General features: G+C 40.5%; 1 long non-coding RNA gene across 1 annotated transcript in view; it reads right to left on the minus strand.

The window, feature by feature from the left end:
• Positions 1 to 7,693: 7,693 nt before the first annotated feature.
• Positions 7,694 to 24,113, minus strand: part of LOC140126874 (uncharacterized) — a 52,656-nt gene continuing 36,236 nt past the window's right edge. The window contains exon 3 of the long non-coding RNA XR_011854916.1: positions 7,694 to 7,987. This is a non-coding gene — a long non-coding RNA (uncharacterized lncRNA). The remainder of the gene's footprint in view (positions 7,988 to 24,113) is intronic.

Here is a 24,113-nt window from a genome sequence, read left to right on the forward strand (position 1 = left end):
CAACACTTGTGCAGTGAGCCCTTCCTCATAGCTGAAGAAGCAAGGAAGAGGGGGAGAGAGTGTAACAGCCCACAATAGTATCACTGAAAAATGCATCTCATCCCGCAAATAACAAGCTCTCGAATGGCAACATTAATGGGAAAACAAACATTTTATAGCTCAAAAAAGTGCACCATGAAACAACTAAAAACCACTAAATTCTATAAGGCAAAACTTCCCTTCAAAAACTGGCCCTTCTTCCCTTCAGTGCCTCGCTGTATGCCCCTACAACAAGTAGGGTGTCTCTGTACTTGGGAGAATTTGCACAACAAATTTTAAGATGGGTTTTCTCTTTTAATCTTTTGTGAATGAGTAAATTTTAGGGCTAAATGAACATATTTTTCCATACTGGAAAAATCAGAACATTCTAAATTTCCCCTCCATTTTGATTTAATTACTTTGAAGATCTGAAGGGATTAACAATCTTCCTAAAAGCTGTTTCTGATAGCTTGAGAGGTGCAGACTTGAAAATGGGTCGTTAAAATCGCTTTGATAAGGTAAAGTGTTCAAAAGTTATAAACATACAAAGTGACGCATGTCGGAATACAAAAAATAGGGCTGAGCTTTAAACTACAAACTGGCTATGTCCTGAAGGGGTTAATTCAGCGTTTCTGATGATCCAGCCAATGCATACTGCCTCAAACACAGCTAATACAGATATTGCTATATGAATCTCTTTATTTCATAGTGAAGTGTTTAGAATGCTTGTCTTCCTCATTTTGTAGGGCTACAATGCCCTCCAGTGGTAAGCAGTATATTATACAATGTATGTGAAGCAATAATCCTTTATACATAGTACATGTATTGTAGATGCAGGTTTCATCTACACCTTTATTAAAATGGTGTTCTTTTTTATGTACAGTAGATAATGTCTACAGTAAAAGAAATATATACAAATATACACTTTTCTTATTGTTTCCTGCAGCTGTTTGTGGCACTTTATAATGGAGAATCACTTAATGAATAAATTCAAGGTGTGCAGAGGTAAGTATTTGTGTCAAATAAAGGGTAAAACATTGTTTATAAATAAGAGTTATTTCCATGTAATCTGCAGGACACTGTATTTATAATTAGACAGATTAATCTCTGTATAACACAATCCTTAAATATGAGGAATAGCTTTTCTCGGGCTGCATGCAACGGCTGTGTGTATGAACTCCGATGGAAATTAATTTCAAACTGTTATGAAATGAAGCAGTTGAGGGGACCATCCTAATCTTTTGAGTAATAATATGAGTTATTAATTGATTATACATACTAAGAAGGTATAAAGTCAGCTCACCTGAAGATCATGCAGCAGCTTCTGGTAAGTCAAATGGCGAGAGCCTCTCACCACCTCTTCATGGACTGGAAATAAAAGATATCCCCGACTCCTTGCATCGCCAATCGTCCTCCTTCAGTGGGTTGAAACACAATCCTCGTCTCGTTACAGTGTCCGCGGTGTGTTCCCAATCCTACATCAGGATAGTGCAGATTGCCAGGTTCAAAAGGGAAATAGTATTTATTGTATATACTCACACATTCCAATTTAAATGCGCGCGTATAGTAAAAGCCTAAAACACCTCGCCTCTCCATCTGGCCCCACCACAGTTTCTTCCAACCTGTTCTGGTATAGGACTCGCCTCCATCTCAGAAGCACTGTCTACACCCGGCCTATCAACCCAGCTTGAGTCTGTCATCTCATCATCCTCCGATCCCTCAGTCTGCTCACCCCTCGGACTTCCTGCCCTGACAACAACTTCACCATTGTCTGACAACCGTGTCTCCTCATCGTCCGACACCTCTTTACACACTTCTTCCACTACGTCAACAATGTCATCATCACCCAAAGACTGCGACTGTTGGAAAACCTGGGCATCGGGAAAGAGCTCAGCAGCAACCGGACAAGTGGTTTGTGACTGTGGGAAGGGTCCAGAAAACAGTTACTCAGAGTATGCCAGATCAAATTCCAAATTTTCCTGGGAGGGGGCAGACTGGGGGAAAGGAGGTTGAGGTGGAGGAGCTGGAGGAGTGCTCACTTGGGTAACATGGGTGGACTGCGTGGAAGACTGACTGGTGGCCAATGACTTGAAGCATTGTCCGCAATCCACGACATCTCCTGTTTGCACTGTTGTGGCCTCAACAGTGCTCTACCACGAGTCCCAGTAACTTGAGACATGATATATGTAAAAAACGCTCCGGTATTTTTAAACAGAGTGTGGACACTGGTCTAGTCAACCGAGCCTCTCACGCTTGGAGTAGATACACGCTCATAGGAAAAGACACTTAGACCTTATATAGTGGAAAATAACTCTTTAGTTTAAATGTAGACATAAGGCATAGGTACATCACCATTATTCGGCTAGCATGCCGCAGTCCATTGTAGCAAGTCCACGCTCCAACTTTAGCTGACTGGCTTTTACTGACGGACCGAACGACTGGACTGAGTCTCGTGTGACGTTTTGGAGGAAAACCTCCTTCTTCTGACAAGAAGGTTATTTTCCACTATATAAGGTCTAAGTGTCTTTTCCTATGAACTTGAGACATGAAGCTAGGGAGTGTAGCTCTGTGGCATTCCCCTGCTCCCTTATCAGCAGGTAGTGTCTCACCCTGCCCTGGACCACGGCCTCTGACAACTGCAGTAATTGGATGCCCACGCTCACGCCCTCGTCCTCTACCCTTAGCCCTCGGGTTCAACATTTTCCAAATAAAAGTCTATTTTATAGACAAAAGAGAAAAATAACTCTAAATTTTTTTTGGTAATTTTTTTTTTTTATGTTTGTTTTTTTTGGGATTTATAGAAGAACAAAACGTGTAGAAGAAATCAGACAGAAACCTCAGAAGATGATTACTATGGCAAGTTTCTAACCAACACAGACATTTTTTTTAAATGTCCCGGTATTGATGTGAACAAAAGACCGTATTTGATTACGCCACATGTGACGTACAGTACGCTTCACCGGCAGAGAGAATGTGGATTGGGATTTCTGGAGACAAGCTTGCTAAATAGTAGCAGGCACAACCGTTCAACTACAGTAGACAAAATTTGATTGCTATAACGGAGATTTCCCACCCCAGAAAAAAATTAAAAGAGAAAATTTTTTTGTTGTTGTTTTTTTGTTTTTATAACTTTTTTTACATTTTTATATACTTTTATATTATTAACATGAACAGTAGTATTGATTGTGGAACTAGACTACCTAGTAATGGGGATAAGAGGTAAGGGCCCAAGGAAGGCCTGAATGGACGGACTTATGGGTTATATCGTATGGGGTGGAGAAAATTGGAGAGGCTGATCTCGCCTTCAATGGGGAGGAGAGGGGGGGGTATGGGGTGGAGTGGGTGGTTGGGGGAGAGGTAGGACTCCCTCAGAGATTCTTTTCTGGTTGTTTTACCTTATTACAGGGGGGCATACCGATGAGAAAGGTAAGATATTAAATGTGCTTAAGGAGCAGGGGAGTTCAAAGGGTCATTTCCTTCCTCCTCTTGTAAGAGTGTTTTGCATAGACTAGTTTCGAAGAAAGAGAACCAGGGATCCCAGAGTGTCTTTACTGTTTACTGAGTTTTATCGTAAGCAATAGATTCTTCTAATCTAGCAAGCTAAGCAATTTTGTTAATCCATTATTTCATGGATGGGGGTCTAGATTGTTTCCAAAGAAGCAGAATAAGAGAAAAGGAAGCAATAAAGTTGATATTCAGGAAAAGAAGTTTGGGAGTGATGTATGGGGCTTTTGGACCAGAATGGACCAGAATGGTTTTATTTTAACGCAATCCCACCAAATAGGCGTGTAGGAGGCAATATCGGAGTCGCATCTCCAGCAAGTGTCTGGGATGTCATTATTAAATTTGTGTAGGGAGCAAGGTGTTTTGTACCATCTCGACGTGAGTTTCAAGTTTGTCTCTAGCATGGTGATGCACTATGAGGGGCCACAACTAGTCTTCAGGACATGTTTGATTTCCTCAGGTTGAAGTTGTATTTGTAATTCCTTTTCCCATGCTGCTATGTACTGAGGGGTAGAGGTACTTTCCACATCTAATAGTTTTTTTGTATATGGTGGATGTGAGTTTGGGTATTTCTGAGATTGTTTTCAGAAGTTCTTTAAGCCATATTAATTTTCTCTCAAAGGGCCCTAATTTCAGCAATTTTGTAAAGTTAGCTTTGAGTTGGGAATACCAGATAAAGTTAGATCTGGAGAATTGTTGTTGGAAATCATTAAAGGGAGGGAAGGATCCTCCCATTAAAATGTCACACACTGTTTTATCACCAAATATTGAGATTGGGGGCCCTGTGTGGGGAGAGCGTCTTCCAAGCCTAGAAGATTTCCAATTTTTTTTTGTGGGGGATGGTGTTTTTTCTATTTCAGGGAATTTTGAGGATGTCATCCAGGTGAAGATCAATGCTTGTGTGAGGGGGTTTTTGTAAGTTAACAGGTGGTCTCTACGGATTAGAGTTTGAGTCAGGGATCTGTCTAGAATTTCCTCTTCTATATGTACATAAGTTTTGGAGATATAATGTTTATGCCAGTCCTTGAGCCTTATTAGTTGGACAGCTCTGTAGAATTGTTTAAGATCAGTAGGGCCAAGTCCTCCTTTTGGCGTGGGCGTGTCATGTTTGAGGAGGCCATTCTGTGCCCTTTTTTGTCCCATATACATGAGAGGGCATCTTTTCTCAGTGAGTCGAAGAAGTGGTTGGGTATCCTGATGGAAGAACCTGCGGGGGTAAGTTATTTTGGGAACCAACATCATCTTGTAGAGATTTACTCTGCCCATCCATGAGATGAAGGGGATATTCCAATTTTTGAGGGTGTTGAGAATGGTTTTTAGAAGGGGTTTATAGTTAAGGGTAAATCCCTCACATCCATGAATATGTGAAAAAATTGACATATAGGTCCCAAATTGACATAAATATGGCAAAATGGCAATTTTTTTTGTACAAGAGATTACAATGTTTTAAAATCTACTCAAACCTAATAAAACCTATATAAATTTGTTATCATTGTGATCATATCGACCCAAAGAATTAAGAGGAGGTGTCATTTGAAGTGCAGAATGAAAGGCTTAAAACAGAGTCTACAAACGCTGCAAATGAGTTTATTTGTTGATTTCACCATAATTATCCCAGCTTTCCAGATTATTGCATGGAATATTAAATGGTGCCACTAAAAAGTGCAATTTGTCCCGCAATTTAGTAAATGTACAAATAAAAAAGCACTTCTGGAATGAGAGTAAAAAACCAGAAACATATAAATGAAAAAGGCTGAGTCCTATAAGTGTTAATAAGTGTATTTAGGAACGTGTGGGGTGAAAATTTCAGCTCAAAACCTAGTCTATGACGTTCCCTGAGTTACAGGGAGCAGCTGTGCAAAATTTGGTGATGCGGCGGTCAGATTCCTTTAGCAGACACACACGTACACTCAGCTTTATATATTAGATATAGAGAGATAAAGCTTATATAAGTGCTTCCTTAAAATAACTGCAAAGTCTTAAATGTTTATGACTGCATATTGACATCTTTTTAAAGAATTCAGGCACATCTTCTGTAACAGCAGCCGTCTCCTTTTATGTTGAAAACTTCCCTCATTTTCCCACAGTGCATTTTGTTTGTAAAGCCACAGGTTCTGTTATAACATTTTGGAACATTCCAAATGTACCACAGTTACAAATGAGAAAAACAAAGGACATCATGGAACATATCCAAAAAGAATTATGTCACAAACACTGGAGCGATCACAAAACAAAAAATACTGAATCAGGTTAAAGCAAAATGAGCCTCTTTACACAGGTGTCACTAGAGCAAATACTTATCCTGCACTTCATCCATATTCACATCTATCAGGCTTTACCCACATCCGTGTCAGCTGCTGCATTTGGAGCTTCTATTACAGATTACACAACTTTGAATAGGAACAATAGCAATGTATTGTTTTTCATGAAAATGCAATAGACACTGCAGTAAAGTCTTGTGTGAATATTAGTATTCCCTACGAGGCTAATCTCCATGTTTTGGAAACATATTAATCCCCCCCCTTCCTTCCTGAATTTATATATTAATATCAGAGGAATTTGGTTTATGGAGCATCTATCTGCCTCCTACAATGGTAAACCTCTGGTGCATTCTGTTTGCTCTACATTAGTTCTTTACTAATATTTATTACTGTGGTAACATGACACATATTGTATCCTGTATTTGTCCACTTTTCATTCTACATTGCCCTTTTAGGCCATCTGTGGCCCCAATGCAGGGCCAGATTTTAGGGGGGGGGGGCATAGGATGCGAGCCCCGGGTAATGCAACCGCCTGAATCGCCAACAGTGTATTTGGCGACGGGCTCCCCGGCCTGAATCGCGGCAATGTTCCGCCCATCAATCTATGGCAGAGCGAGTGAACAATAAGCTGCTCTGCCATAGACGATCAGATGTAAATAAAGATGGCGGCACCCAGGGCGGTGCCATCTTTATTTACATCTGATGTCCACCCTGACACCACAAGGGAAGCTAAGGACGGCGTGCTCCGGGGGAATGATGGAAGGTGAGTACAATTTAAGTATTATACCTATGACTGTATATAGTTGTTATGGGGAACGTATATAGTTGTTATAGAGGGTATATAGTTATTATAGGGGAACTGTATATAGTTAAAGGGGGTGTTTACAGTTATTATAGGGGGTTATATAGTTATTATAGAGGGACTGTATATAGGTATAGTTGTTATAGGGGGCTGTATATAGCTATTATAGAGGTCTGTATATAGTTAATGCTGTGGGGCTATACATAGTGATTACTGGGGGCTGTATGTAGTGATTACTGGGGAGCTGTATATAGTGATTACTGGAGGGCTGTATATGGTGATTACTGAGGGAATGTATATAGTGATTGCTGGGGAGCTGTATATAGTGATTACAGTGGGAGCTATATATAGTGATTGTTGGGGGAGCTGTATACAGTGATTACTAGGGGCCATATATAGTGATTGCTAGGGGAGCTGTATAGAGTAATTGCTGTGGGAGCTGGATATAGTGGTTGCAGGGGGGAGCTGTATACAGTGATTTCTGGGGGAGCTGTATGTAGCGGTTGCTGGGGGAGCTGTATATAGTGATGTCTGGGGGCTGTATATAGTGATTTCTGGGGACGCTGTATATAGTCATTGCTGGGATGCAGTATATAGCAATTGCTGTTCCCTGTCTGGACTACATTCAATGGGGGCCCCTACCATATTTTTCACCAAGGGTCCCCCACCAACCTTAATCTGGCCCTACCCCAATGTGCATGCATTATTGCTTTGTTATATTTTTCACTTCTGTACAAAGTTGGAAGAAAAAAAGAAATACAGTACATAAATGGTTATTACAAATAATAGGTTTATTAATTCAACAACTACTTATTATCAGTACAACAGTAACTTTACTATGTAGTGCTGCTGACTAACCTAATTAAAACATACTAATACTATTTCACTAAAATAATGCAAGAATACATTTTTTCTGAGATTTTTTTTTCTGTTGATGCTGTCACTATGTACAGAATAGATCCAAGCAAAGAAATGTTTCATTAGTGCGATGTTAATCCCCATCAATCATTTAGTTCACTTCAATTAGACACCAATTACATTTTACTTTTGTAGAAATTGGTAATAATTATATTTTATTTACTATTTAAATTACAATGTTTTCACTACAATACAAATATAAAGTACAGACTGCACCTAATATGGATATCAGTTTCAAATATACAGCTTTGAATTCAAATTTCTCAGATTTAAAACTTTACTGTGACTAGTCAGTTACATGTTCATCAAAGTTATATGTGTCTCGTAATCTGCAAATAATGGCAAATAACTGGTCACAAAACCCTGGTCATGCCACACACATGTAGTTTTCACCTGCCATGGTCCAATTATTTTTTCCAAACTGACAGAACACATTTTCAGCCAACAGAAGTTTGCAGGTGGTAATGCTCATGGCTGATTATTCCTGTAAAACATTTTCAACACTATTATTCTATATTCTACGGCACATTAACAGCAACAACCTATCAATCTAGGTGTATAGAAAATAATGAAGTAAAGTCAGAGTCAGCACAATCTTATAGACTCCTAATAAGGAGGGGTGCAGTGCCCCCAAAGGTTCCGGCTTGATCCTCTTGTAGATAAATAAAGTAAAAAGCGGGCAGCACTCTGTGGTTCCGATTTAAAAATAAAAGGTGAACTTTATTGAAAAAGTGGCGATGTTTCGGTCTATAACAACTTCATCAGGTTTGATGAGGGTGTTATACACCGAAAAGTCGCCACTTGTACAATAAAGTTCACCTTTTATTTTGAAATTGGAACCACGGAGTGCTGCCCGCTTTTTACTTTATTTGTATAGATAAAGAAGAATGCACATAATAGAAGAAATGAGATACCAAAAGCTGAGCACTGACATCTACTAAAATTTGAAAAATGTACACTTTATTGGAACAAACACATGGGGGGTCATTTACTAAGGGCCCGATTCGCGTTTTCCCGACATGTTACCCGAATATTTCCGATTTGTGCCGATTTCCCCTGAATTGCCCCGGGATTTTGGCGCACGCGATCGGATTGTGGCGCATCAGCGCTGGCATGCTGGCGACGGAAATTGGGGGGAGGGGCCGAACGAAAACCCGACGGATTCGGAAAAACCACCGAATTTAAAACAACAAATGTATCGCGGAGCTTGCACTTACCTTCACTCAGCCCGGCTCGGTGAACTCCAGCACGTTCCGATGCTTTTCAGCGCAGCAGCACCACCTGGTGGACGGCGGAGGAACTACCTTAATAAATCCCGGCCGGACCCGAATCCAGCGCAGAGAGCGCGCCGCTGGATCACGAATGGACCAGGTAAGTAAATCTGCCCCATTGGAACAAAATATAGCATATTTGTGAAACATAGCGCTCTAACATTGCAACTTTGTTAATGTGGGTTTGTTCCAATAAAGTTAACATTTTTCAAATTTTAGTAGTCGTCAGTTCTCAGATTTTTGTATCACAGTCTAGAAATGTTTCTGTCCAAATGGGTAAGCAGAAAAATGGTCATAATCCATATAATGACATGACACATTGACATACAATTTCATTATGCTTTAACTTAGACATAGCCACAAATTTTAGACAGCATGAATGATCTTTAATCCTTTATGTGGTATGTCTTTTGTAACTGGAAATAGCACAGCGTCCATCACCCTCTCAATAGATTCTGTGACCCAAAACTCCAGTTCAGTAATCTTTGTTAGCTGTCAGCAGGAGAGAATTCTAGAGTAATTTGTGCCAAAAACATGGCTTGTCTCACATTTATCAGATGTTTTAGACAATTTTATGACTTTTATGATAGGAAATTCAATGTTATAGTAGGTAGTGTAATAATGTAACATATCTATTGTATAAATATTTTATGAAAAATTGTAGAAGCTCTGGGATGTGGCAAAGAAATTACAAACAACAAGTTATGGTTTCATAATAAATAATTTACATGAAAGTAATTCTTTTGCACAGTACAAGTAAAGCAGATCCCCTTATTGGTTGCAATTACAACATCCCAAAAGATAAAAGTTCATAGAATTAACTAATAACAACATGCAATATTCTATGTATTTACAGCCTTTGACTCTGGTGCTCTTGGAAATGTGAAAATATTTGTTCTACCTTGTAAAGCAGTTGGGTTTCAGCAGATGGGAATCTGTTCCTAATGGATTATATATAAATATATACTGGTTTGGTTTATCCAGGGCCGGCTCCAGGTTTTAGTGGGCCCTGGGCGACAGAGCCCTAGTGGGCCCCTTTATGGGCTGCCCTCCAGTAGTCACACTGCCCCCCCATCCCTGTGTACTCATTCTTCCCCTCCCCCTGTATACACACTGCCCCCCTCCTCCTGTATACACACTGCCCCCCCTCCTGTATACACACGGCCCCCTCCTGTATACAAACTGCCCCCTGTATACACACTGCCTCCTGTATACACACTGTCCCCCTCCTCCTGTATATACACTTCCCCCCTCCTCCTGTATACACACAGCCCCCCTCCTGTATACAAACTGCCCCCTGTATACACACTGCCTCCTGTATACACACTGTCCCCCTCCTCCTGTATACACACTGCCCCCCTCCTCCTGTATACACACAGCCCCCCTCCCCTTGTATACACACTGCTCCCCCCTCCTGTATACACACTGCCCACTGTATACACACTGCCTCCTGTATACACACTGCCCCCCTCCCTGGCCCCTGTCATGTCTCCCCCTCACCTGATGCAGCTCTCTCCGTGGGGTCACTGCTTTCCCCGGCAGGTCATGTGATCATGACATCATCAAAGGTCCTTCAGCCTTCAGGGAAAGCAGTGAGTGCAGTGACTCCAGACACAGATCGCAATGAGAGCGGAAAGGAATCTCCCGGGCAGCGGGGTTAGCCGGGTGCTGGCGCCGGGCCTGGGTTTATCCTTCATCATGTCATTAGGCTTTCTGAATAAATCATGCTTAATGATGAGTGTGTTGCCTTACACAAAGGCAAACATTTCCAGATCCCACCCTGGAAAACATATTTATCTATCAACCAGTATCAGAAAATTTAAATAATCTGGAGCATTTTAAATCTAGTCTAATTTGCATTGTCTTTTCTACAGTATTAATAAATCTGCTCCAATTGTATTTCTTTATTTTGATTGTGATAACAAAACAAAACATCAAATCATTAGATATTTTAAAATTTAAAACTATTTGATATAGAATAGTCCCCAGGTGCTAGTGGTGTTAGGCCCAATGGACCACATGTTATAAACTATACTACTATAACCGGTTTGAAGAGAAATAAAATTTAATCTAGAAAGCTGCATAGCTAAAATATATTAAAAAACATTGAGAAATATTAAAATAAGAAAAAAAAGACAAAAATAATAATGATAATAATTAAAAATCCAAGTATTAGAAATCTTGCACTTTCACTCAGTTTACGACTGATTCACAAATAGAATATAAAGTAAATATATGTTTTTAAAGTACAAACTAATGAATATAGAATAGTCCTCAGAACCAATGTTAACTTTAACTTTCTTGCACTGAGCAACCTATATATAATTATATTATGTTAGATTACTGTTATAATTATTATAATTAAAATAAAGTAACTCTTTCATAATTGTATTGGTACAAAACTTAATTTATGAAGGAATATGCTGAATAACTAAACGTTTTCACACTAAACCAGTTCATGTAAACAGCACATGTTGGCTTATGTAATATGTCAGTGTTCTGTGCAGGAGATGTCAGCAGGTGTTTGCAAAGAACAACAGTTTCTTGAAGTTTCTTCCATTATATTCTACAGTCCAGCTGTGCTTAGTAACCTAATGAGTTTCACGTCAGTTCTCAGTAGGTACTGGCAGAGCATTTGTCCATATAACAAATCAACAAGTTTGTATTGTAAATAATAATAATAGTCTCACAAACATTTGCAAGTTGCCCAGAAATTGGGCAGTTTACAACACATGCAATTATGTTAATATTACTGTCTAGGAAATGTATAATTATGTGAATTAGATTTATACCACTGGTCAAAACAGCCTTAACCTCAAGTATGTAAAGCCCTTCTATTTTTTGTAGTGCTATGCCAGCTAATTATATACTATATGTGGCATTTAGTCAGTAGAGGTTCATGTGAAGTATGCAGCAAGAGTATCATATTTGTAGATTGATAGCACTTGTACACTGGTACAGGCGGTCCCCTACTTCAGAACACCCGACTTACAGATGATCCCTAGTTACAAACGGACCTCAGTAAGGCTGCATTCACACTACCGCAAGGGGGACGTATATACGTCCGACGTATATACGGCCGATATACGTCCCCTATAGACGGCAATGGGCGTGCGGCGCCCTACAGGAGCGGTACGGTGCTGCACACGCGCGGCACCGTACTGCTCCGTGTCCCGTGAAAAAATAGGACATGTCCTATTTTTTCAGGGTATACGGCGCCGTGCGCCATATATCCCTATGGAGAGGGGTGGGGGTGAGCAGCGCTCTCCCCCTCCTCCTCTCCCCGCGCGCTGCCGTGTGCCCGCCATGCTACGGTACGGCGGGCACCGGTCGTGTGAATCCAGCTTTAATTGGTAATTTACTGTACTTTAGTCCCGGTCTAAAATAAAAAGCTGTAACAGTTACCAATGGTGTCTGCAATGAAGATTTATTGTTAATCCTGGTTCTTATGACAGCCCAACATTTTTAAAACCCAATTGTCACAGAGACCGAACAAAAATTTGTCTGGGGCTAAAATTATAAAATATACATTTCCGACTTACATACAAATTCAACTAAAGAACAAACCTACAGAACCTATCTTGTACATAACCTGGGGACTGCCTGTACTTATAAAAAAAAATACAAATAGTAAAAGCACTTGTGAAATAGAAATGCCTGTTTGCATGAGCTGTGCTGTCCAATGTACATGTAAAAGAGTAGCAGGAGCTACTCGGGCTTTTGTAACTTGCTCGCACATGAACATGGTCTGCCAATGGAATCGGAACCCATGTATAGGTCACATCCCACAGACCGGACAAGTTGCACAGGTTTAAAGCCCTTGTATCATACAGAAATGTATGTGACATATGTAATACTGGGCTCTGTTGTGGGCCATTATGTATTAATTGTTTGTATTAATTATCATGTTACTTGTTCAGCTAATTTCTCATCATCTATTTAATATATTTAAAAAAATGTTTTAAGAACATTTCATATCATACTATATATTGGAGATCGAGTGGTGGGTGTGGGTTATGTCTGATTGATTTATATCTGTTTCAGCTGGGGATATGTCCTTCTTGAATTGTGTAGTCTTTACATCCTATAATCATCCATGATATTATGCAGATTTTTACATTTTGAATTTGAATTGTGTTCTTTGTAGGTTATAATAATTTGTCATTTGTTCACTTATATTGTTGTTCTTTTTGAGGTTAAAAGCAGGAATCTAGTGAGAAGTTGATGTTATTAGCAGCTAATTAAAAAGTTATTATGGAGTTATTCCTTTATGTACGGTATACGTTACCTGCACATGAACAACTACCAATGGAATCAAACCCATGTGCAGATCTCACGGACCGAACAAGTTGCAGAGGTTGGGAGTCCTTGTATTATATATAATTATCATACAAGGCCTCCCTGCCTGCTATTTGAATTGCAGCACTGGCACAGTTAGAGTTGTCCCTGGGGGACAAGAACTCCTTGTGTCATGTTTCTGTATGAGGACACTCCAATGTGTTGGTTTCCACAGGCCGAACACGTTCATGTGCAGCCGACCATACATTGCATATAAAGACTGATGGCAATAATTGGTAAGACCACCCATGGCTAGATGACTGTGTACATATAGCGCTTAATCACTGATGGAACAAACCTGAATTCATCGTCCTGAATGTAGCTTCATATTAGAAAGTTTCATCTCTTGAGATTATCACAAATTCCATAAATAGTTTCATACCAAATACCAAAGGACAAAAAGAGCTAAGCGACTGCATGCAAATAAGACTTTATGTTACTGAAATGCAATAAACTGTATGTCACTACAATATATCCAATTTACAAAAGTAGGAGTAATCACAAATAACTTAAAGATTTATATTTGAAACAAAATGTAATGCAAAGTCTTTGTTGCTTATAAATAAACATGTATGGAGAAGGCATTGGTTTTTTCCCTACCGTAGACTGTTTATCCTCCAATATTATGACTATTCTCATCAAAAATGTATTGTATGTGCCTGCTTGCCCCCCACTGTTATTTTTGTTTGCTGAAATAAAATCAAAAACAACACTCTGACGCATTAGAACAGATGTGAGGCAGCAAGAAGCTAACAATATGAGGTATAAGATCTGTAGCAAAGTCATTTACTTCCAGCTCCCTACCAGAGTTATTTAACAAACTTTTCTTTTATCCTTATTGTCCAGTTTATTTTCAGACTTTTTCCTACATTATAATTTATGAAGTGTACAGAAATTCTGTGCTTTCCAAAAGTATTAGTTAGATAATTCTTAGTGTTTATATACAGTAGATAATCCTTTCAAACTGTTTGGCTACATAGTCAAAGTTATAAAACTATCGTTCCTTTAGAACCTTTGGGACATTATTGACATGTTAACTAATAGGAATGAGTGGACCTGTTCAGGCCCGGGTCTGCTTAGTTTGGTTCGGTGGCTTTGCCATGATCGTAGATTACCATGTCGTCATCAGGGAGCAACAATCCTAGGGAAAGCTGGAGGGCTTTGTCTGGCAGAATTTTAAAGGGTTAACACCGGCTGAATACTCCCAACCCTAACCCAGATTGTTGTGGGACAGACCGGAACATGCAGTGCAGGTCCACTCATCTCTATTAACTTAGCTTAAAATCTCTGATTTGGTCTTGAGGACCTTATGTACAGAAAACTTTTGGAAAGCTATGGACATTCTAACTGCAATATGTGGTAAGGAAACTTTTCCAAGCAGGGTTAATTTAACCCCTCAGTGACTTAGTGCTCAGGGGCGGATATATCCACCACTGAGCTGTTGCCAGCTCTGCATCGGAGCCGAACCGGCATCGGGAAACACTGGGTGCCGGCTGTAACTAATAGCCGGCACCCCAGTGTAACACCCGCGATTGGAGTGGGCTCCGATCGCGGGTGTGTAACCAGTTAAATGCTGCTGTCAGTGCTATGGAAGTGCTGGGGTCTGATCTGGACTGCAGGCACTGCTAGTAAGATGGCGTCGATGAACAATCAAAGGATTGCTTGTTCATGTCCCATGGTGAAAACAGTGAAAAAGTAAAAAAAAAAAGTTATTCAATAAAAAATAAATAGTAATAAATAATAAAAGTAATAAATCAATAAAAATGCCCATAAGCCCCAAAACATATAAAGAGACATATAACCCCCAAAAAAGTCTAAATCATAACAAAAACCCAACATATATAGTATCACCGCGTCCATAACAACCCGTAGAATAAAAGTAAATCATTATTGAACCCGTACAATAAACGCCGTTAAAAACCCACCATAAAAAGTGATCAAAAATACATATATACTCCAGAATGATACTGGTGCAAAGTACAACAAGCCATCAACCAGCTCCGTAGCCAAAAAAGTAAAAATGTTATGCCACTGGGAAGACGGAAATGCAAAAATGATAGATTTTTCCCCACATTACGGTTTTATTTGACAAATGTAGTGAAATGTGAGAAAATATATTCAAGTCTGGTATCCTCGTAATCATATCGACCCATAGAATAAAGATAACATGATTATTAGGCTAAACGGTGAACACGAAAAAAAAAAGTAAAAAATCCAGTACAGAATTGATGCTTTTCTACTCCTGCCCTCAAAAACGAGTTCCTAAATTTTCAACAATAGGTGATACCAACCCCAAAATGGCAACACTGGAAAAAGCTTCTCATCCCGCAAAAAATGGCATCACATGGCCCCAATAAAGAAAAATCGAAAATTTTATAGCCTACAAAAGGAGGCAATGAGAAAACTAAAATCCTGGCAGCTGCAGGTCCCTCCTTCTCTTCTGCGCCTCGCTGTGCACCCATAAAACAAGTAACGGCCACATGTGGGGTTTCTCTATACTCGGGAAAAAATTATAGAACAAATTGTATGGTGGGTTTTCTATTTTTATCTTTGGAAATGTGTAAATTTTAGGGCTAAACGAATGTATAACGGGCACAATTTGACCACTTTAAATTTTACCTCCATTTTGATTCAATTACTATGAAGATCTCAAGGGGTTAACAATCTTCCTAAAAGCTGTTTCTGATAGTTTGATGGGTGCAGATTTGAAAATGGGTTGGTTATATAGGGGAGTTTTGATGCTAAATACGTAAAATTTCATTCAAAACAGTATTTATCCGCAAAAGAGTAAATTCTGAAAATACGGAAAATCGCTATTGAATTTTTAAGCTGCGTGACATCAAGAAAAATTATGAAAATGTAAAGTAGACTTATAGGAAATGTTATTCAGCAACTTATTTAGGTGGTAAATCTATCTACCTGAAAATTTAATGATTTCGAATTTCAAAAAAGTGGAAAATAAACACAAAACTTATCAGCCAAAAAACAATCTCAGAATCGCTTTGATAAGTAACAGTGTTCAAAAGTTATAACAATATAAAGCGACAGAATCCAAGTCAGAATCCAAAAAATGGGGCTGAGACTTAAGCTGTAAAATGGCTGCGTCCCTAATGGGTTAAAAGTGCCGTGGGCCCTTGGCTGAAAATTGTGAAACATGGATGAGGATGATGTGGCAGTTATATACTGTATACCAAAACTATATACACCATTTCTTTAGAAATGCTCATAGAAATAATTAAACATGAAAAAGGTCTGCAGGAAAGATTGAGTGGTAGAGGATTGTGGTACCATCCAAAGAAATTACTTAGGCCCCTTCCACACTAGCGTTTTTCACGCGCGAGTTCTGCGCGTGCATTTGACGTGCAGAACTTGCATTGCACTCTGTCCCATTGTTTCCAATGGGTCTTACCTCATTTGCGTTGTTTTGCACGCGCGTGCTTGCGTTTGTTTTGACGCGCGTCAAAATCGCAGCATGCTCTACTTTTGCGTTTCACGCGCGTTTTTCCCGCCCCATTCAAGTCTATGGAGATGCATCAAAAATGCATTGCACTCGCAAGCATTGCAAGTGCAATGCGAGTGCAATGCGTTTTAAATGTATGGGTTGCTAGGTGACATGAATAATTCCCCTGCTCGCGATCGCGCATTTAATTTAAAAAACACAGTGAAGAACAGTGAAGAATAGAATAAAAACAGTGAACACAGTGAACACAGTGAACACAGGATCATTTAAGTGAAAAACACAGTAAAGAACACAGTGAAGAATAGATTACAGATGTTCGGCACATCTGCTTACTTGTCGGGAGATACGCGCGGAACGGTGCAAACAAAATAGCATTTGAAGAACAATATATATGTGTGTAAAGAACACATTGCAGATGTTTCCATACATCTGCAATGTCTTCTTCACACGCGAACGGAGCCGGGGCCAGAAGCTTGACGTAATAGTACTGCATTTTACGGGAACGCATCTCCCGCCATGCAGTACTATTACGTCAAATGTCGGGAAGGGGTTAAAGAGGTTGTCCACTTTAAGCACATTCCAGCAAATAATTGATGTTGTTTGTGTAATGAAAAGTTATTAAATTTTCCAATACACTTCTTGTTGTATCAATTCTTTACGATTCTCAGCTTCTTGTCTGCCTGCTGTCGTGCAGTACGAAGCTTTATTGTTTACTTCCTTTAAATAAACACTGGTCCATGGTAATGTGAACTCATGTGGATAATTATAACACCCAGTGTAACTAAAGCTGTGTGATGGTAATAAACCATACACATGTGTGACCTTCATTAAGGTATTGCGCCTGATGTCCACCAGGTGTCGCTCCTGCACAGGAGTCCGCCGGAGTTCACCGTCCTATCTTGGGTGCAGGTAAGCGCCTGTGAAGCGACACATTTTTTTTTTTTAATTCCAAGTTTTTACCGAATCCGTACGGTTTTCCGACGGCCACGTCCCTCCCCCCCCCGATTTCTGTCGTGTGCATACCGGCGCCAATGCACCACAATCTGATCACGTTTGCCAAAAACCCAGGGCAATTCGCTGCAAATGGGTAATTTTCGGGAAACCCGACGAAACATAGCAATTCGGGCCCTTAGTAAATGACTCCCTATGTGTTAGACTGCCAGGTTTCCAGCAGTCGGATTTACAGTCCGGTGTATGTGCAGTGTTAAATGCCTTCTGATGTGACTATTAGCTGTGTGTTTTCTACGCGAAAAGACTGCTCCAGTCGCACGTATGTTTAATTGGAAAATTTAATAACTTTTCATTGCACAAACAATATTAATTATCTGCTGTACTTTGTTCAAAGCGACTAACCCCTTTAAAGGGGTTTCTCCACATAGACAAGATTCTTAAAGGGGTATTCTCATCTGGGCACTTACCGTATTTTCCGGACTATAAGGCGCACTTAAAAGCCTTGGATTTCCTTGGAAATCCAAAGTGCGCCTTATAGTCCGGTGCGCCCTATGTATGGCACAGGGCAGCGGACCATACTTACATAGGTCCCCGCTACCGGAGACAGCAGATCTCCAGCGGGAACTGCAGACCACGCGGCACAAACAACTTCTGCCGCGTGGTCTGCAGTTCCCGCTGGAGATCTGCTGTCTCCGGTAGCGGGGACCTATGTAAGTATGGTCCGCTGCCCTCCTCCACCTCCCCCTCACCTTCCCCACTCACCTTCCCCGCGTCGCCGCGTCTCTTCTCGGCGTCGCGTCCCGTCGGGTCTCCGCTCCGCCCCCGGACCTCCGCCACGCCCCCGACCCTGCGCCTTATAGTCCGATGCGCCTTATATATGGAATTATTACATATATAAGGCGCATAGGACTAATGCGCCTTATATTCCGGTGCGCCTAATGGCCCGGAAAATACGGTACATTCAGTTTCATTAATCTGCCATATATAAACATTTCTTCAATTGGATGTTATTAAAAAAATGTTCCTGTGTGAAGATAATTTCTAATAAATGTAGCCATGTTGTCCCTTAGAAACGAGCTAGCTTCCTCGGATACGGCCACGTCTGATAGATTGAGTGCACAAAGAAACAAAAGGTTATTGTATATAAAATGTCTGGGAGTTACTACATGTCGCACAGCCGTCCTGTGGTAATGAACTCTGAATCCTGGTGGTTTGGCAGGACTCTATAGTGCAAGTCTGGCCACCGCTGCCAAAGTATGACGTGGTCGTATCCGAGGAAAGTATCTCATTTCTAAGGGACAGAATAACTACATTTATGAGAAATTATCTTCACACAGGAACATTTTTTTTAATAACATCCAATTGAAGAAATGTTTACATATGGCAAATGAATTTAATTAAATGTAAATGCCCAGATGGGAATATACTCAAATATTCATATTCTCTAATCTACTGTTATTAACAAAAATACACCATTTCACAGATATAATTCCAACCTGTTTCTATCAGCCCTGGTGTTTACAATTTTGGTTGTCCCTGGATACAATCATAAATCTTCTGACTATAGTTGGACAATTGCCTCTAGTTTATCTTGCATTGCAGTAGAAGGGGGAGAGGAAGGAGGCAAAGAGCACTGCAGACATGGGCACTTCCGGGTTAATCACCTGTGCTTCCAGCAGCGTGGAGAGGTCACAGGAGCAGCAGCTCTACAAACAAGATAAGCTCTGTATCCCAGGGGCGGAGGTGACATAGCAGTGCTGACTCTGTTTTAATAATTAGATGAGATAGCAGAGCTGTCAGTACCTGTCCAGCAACCGCGCAACCACAACCAGACTTGGCGCTAGCTGTCAGACTAGGTAGGTGGCGGCAAACTCACCCTGCGGCGTCCCTGCGGGCTAAGGCCCTGCCTAAAGCAGATAGACCACCCTGGAGAGGGTGAAACTACTATCAGGAACCTAACTGATGGTCCCTGAGTGACCCTACAAAGTGACAGGAAAACTTACTTCGTCTGGCAGCTGGTGGATGGTGGAGTGGACAGGTAACCAGAATACAGATATAGGTCAGTGTTCACACTGGGGCACAGAAACCGACACAAGACTGAGACAGGAAGGTGGGGTCACACTAGGAGATAAACGATACTGAGAGACAAACAACAGATACAGACATACAAGCAGAGTCAAACAAACTGGGTCAAAACCAAGATGGCGCAAAGGTACAGAATCGTATAGCAAATAGAATGGTCGGTAGGCAAAGCAGAAGTCAATACACAGAATAGCAAGAAACGCAAAGGCAAGAGCACTAGATACACAGATTAGACTGCAATAACCAGCACCAGATGAAGGGCTGGGCAGAATTTAAGGCAGAAATGGACACTACCTCCAGCACTGACTGGCTCAGCCGTCCATCACTCAAACCGCAGCTGCAGGCAAAACAATTACAGAGACATACCCAGCTTTCCCAGGATCAGAAAGGGAGCTGTCAATCACAGGCAGCTCTGGGTGTGGTTATCCAGCAAGAAGCCGCCTGAAACCTGATCCCATCAGTACAATTTGCTAACAAGAGCTCAGTGTATTATTGTGTCTTATATCCAACTCATGATTCTGTCTCATCTCTCTTTTTCTATGTGGTAGATACTAGTAGACTGTTCAGAAGCTAAATAAAAGTTTAGATAAGCCCTCAACCCTGTTTATCTAAGCACATTGTCGGCAAACAGAATCTCACAGCACTAGAAGTGTCTGCTTAGAGAGTCCCCGTCCCTGTAACGACTATCACTGAGTTATAGGCGCTAAAACAGCAATAACACTGAGTAAAATTAGAAAGTAAGGGGGTTAAAAATTAAGGGATTACAATGTGAGGACTTTCTTTTATGGGAAAATCCATTTTAAACAAAGATTTAGCATGTAGTAGTAATCAAATGTATAACAAGGGTCGCATAACAATGTTAATAATTACATACTGTATTAGAGGGAAAGTTTTGTACAGAATGTTGAACAGCAGACGATTCTTTTAAAAATCACCTTTGAACTCTTGACACACTGGAATGATAAATATGATGTCGCCCATGATTTAGTGTACTTGTTTTTTTACCTTACATCTCATTTTAACAGATTGATCATTTACAATTGTCGATGAGTTTAAGTAACATTTATATTCTGTATTAGCCCCTTTAATACACTTTAGCCAGTGCCTTTAATAAACATATGCCATATTCATGTCTTGTTTAGTTTTGTTCATGACTGAATATAAACCTCATTATTTTTGTAGTGCTGATATAGATCATACACTTTAATAGGGGATCTCACTGTTTATCACACGTTTATTCAATAAATTGGGATGTCAGAAAGTCTAAATTATTATCCGAAGTCAGTTCAAATAAAAGCTGAATGACAAAAATAGAATATTAGAAATGATTAGGGATGAGAACATCTATTACAAATGAGCAATTCTATTTGTAAATTTGATCTGAATCGTTTGATATAGAAGCTAGCTAATATGGTCATTCATCTCAGAGCTTAGGGAAGGGTGAGAGGCATGGGAAAATTTCTTTAAAAATTGTAAAAAAAAATGTAATAAAAAGTTTTAGAGAACTAGAGAGAGTTGACAAGTGGGGGTGGTTGTATCCAAGGACAACTGACTTGATTCTAAGGGCCAACATGGCTACATTTATGGGAAATTATGTTTACACAGGTACATTTTTTAATATAACATGCAGTTGAAGAAATGTATATAGTATGCAGATGAATTAAATTAAATGTGAATGCCCAGATGACAAAACCCCTTAAAGGCAATTATACAGAAATATCCCCCATCTTGGAGAACATGTGGATATTTAGCTATGTTCTTCCTTTTAGACAAAAAAGGTCACATGTAATTACCTTTTGGAATAACAAATAAACAAGTAGAGAAATGTTGTTATTCAATACATCCAAGCTGAGGTGGTTAGTCCACATTTGTCATGCCTAGTAAGATGTTTAACACATTGCACAATAGTAGGACGGAGAGAGCACCTTTTTCTGGAGCTTTCTACATTATTAATATAAATCTATGTGTACATTTAATGTGGCTTGGCTTAATACTGTGCTCTGTGATCATACTACTGGAGCTTGTGCATAAATTATGGATGTACCTTTATATCAAATGAATGTGGTAACAACTGAAGAGAATACTAGATTCAGAACGTTCTTATACGTGAGACTTGCCAAGTGTACACTTCTTCTACAGTTCTGTATGTAGCCAAATGTTGAAACGGGCACTGTATACATCTAATTATAGCATGTAAATATATTTGTTTCATTTATTTATTGTCACGGATGGTCCCGCGACCCATATTGCGGGTTGTAGGCTCATCCGTGACCCTCTGCCCTCGCCAGCGCGCTGCAAGCGCAACTCAGTGGTCCCGCTAATTGGCACTGGCCATTTTCAGGTAATCTATTTAAGCTGGCCACCAGTGATATTCATGTTTTCCTGTGTGTTGCTGCTCCTGGGTTCCCTTGTTCCTGTCTGTTCCTGCTCCTGTGTTCCCTTGTCCCCGTGTTCCTGCATTCCTGTATGTTCCTGCTCCTGTGTTCCCATCTGCCTGGACCTCGCATTGCTGACCCCGGATTGGACTTGACCTTGCATCTCTGCCACCTACCCTGACCCTGTGCCTGAACCTGACCACGAAACTGTCTCCTGCTAAGGTACCTCGACCTCGGCTGCCACCGCTAGCTAGTCGCAGCCGTGGAACAACCTGGTGGTACCGCGCCACAGCAAGACCATCCCGCTTTGTGGTGGGCTCTGGTGAAAGCTAGATACCACTTAGATTCCAGTCCCGGGTGTCGGCTAGTACCACCTCCCACGGTGGTCCAGAGGATGGACTTATCCTGAATCCTGACATTTTAAAGACTTTATTTTTCAATTTTAAGAATACAAACAGTGTGTAACGGCAAACATCCGCCTTAGGGAAGTAGAAGGTACAGTCATAGCAATTAAGGCTATTAGCGTGTAAATATCAATATGAGACAATTGCATCAGCCAATGAGACAACAGTACAGAGGTAGTTGCCCTACAGGAGGCACCCCATCCCGAAGGTGGAAAACACCCATTCTATATATATGCAATTAAAGACCGATTCACATGTGCAATTAGTGGAGTGTTCTATGTATTGCTATGCACATGTAGACTTTTGTACGTGTGAAAGACCATACAGGAGTTGAGGGCCAGAATTTGTGAACATATTAATAGCATAATAAACTATGAGAAGATGCAAGCTGAGGGATTACGACTAAAAAGCCCTGCACAGCTGAACATTTTAAAAGAATGCACAATTTGAGCTTTAAAGACATTAACGGTTGGGCTATTACACATTTTTAGCTATGGAAGCACAATTATTGGGTATTTTAAGGTGGGATAGGGTCTTTTTTGCCCAGCTTTGGGGTACAAGATATAGGTGTGGCATATAAAAAAAGTGCACCAAATTCAGCAATTTTAGTAAGGGAGTAATTAGCTATTTCAGCATATTCACCGATATCAACATTCAGGTCACTTGATATTAGATACATTTTTCATGAACTGAAATTTTTGTAATATACTATATAATGCAAATGAAGATGTATAGATCCTGGATTTTTGAAGTATTCAACATAAAAACCTTATAATACTGCAGATGTAATGCATGTAATTTAGTTCATACATACTTTATTTTTACCTAATTTTTCAACATTTAATATTAAGCCTGCTATACGGTCCCAGGCCTCTCAGCTAGTCAAAGCCTTTCCCTACACTTCACTGATAAGGAGCAATACCTCCTGGAAACAGCATTGTCTGAAGTGGGGTGTCTTTGCCTTCTAGGCTCCTTCTTTGGTTATTAAGCCATATTGGGCATTGATTTATAGGTAGCTGCATTCTTTGAGGTAGCACTAGAGACACAGGGGCAGATTTACTTACCCGGTCCATTCGCGATCCAGCGACGGGTTCTCCGACGCTGATTCGTGTCTTCCGGTGATTCACTAAGATAGTACCCCCGATGTCCACTAGGTGTCGCTGCTGTGCTGAATTCCATTGGAGTTCACTGAAGTTCACCAAGCCAGGCCGGGTGCAGGTAAGTGCGTGTCAAGAGACACATTTTTATTTTTTAAATACGGCGAATCCGATGGGTTTTCCGACGGCCACGCCCCCCGATTTCCATCGCGTGCATGCCGGCACCGATGCTCCACAATCCGATCGCAATTCAGGGAAAATCGGCGCAAAACGGTAAAATTCGGGTAACCCGACGTAAAAGCGCGATTCGGGCCCTTAGTAAATGATCCCCATAGATTTCCTAGTTTTTTTGTCATGGCAATTTTCAAACTGGCTGTACTCAAATATCTATAAATAGATGTCAGCATTAGAGATGGGCGAATCGATTTTAACGAAGTGGAATTCGTTTGGAATTGCAGGAAAACTTTGGTTCCACACAAATCTAAAGTTTGCGGTGATTCCCCCTCCCCCTTTATTAGCAAAATGGCTGCGAGGACAGCATGTTACATTGGGCAAAGAACTCTGGGAAGAAGAAAGGAACACCTTAGATCACATGTGTAAGCCAATTAGCGACGGGCAGACAGCCATAAAAA

The sequence above is a fragment of the Engystomops pustulosus genome, chromosome 4 (assembly GCF_040894005.1).
Source record: "Engystomops pustulosus chromosome 4, aEngPut4.maternal, whole genome shotgun sequence".
Taxonomy (NCBI): Eukaryota; Metazoa; Chordata; class Amphibia; order Anura; family Leptodactylidae; genus Engystomops; species Engystomops pustulosus.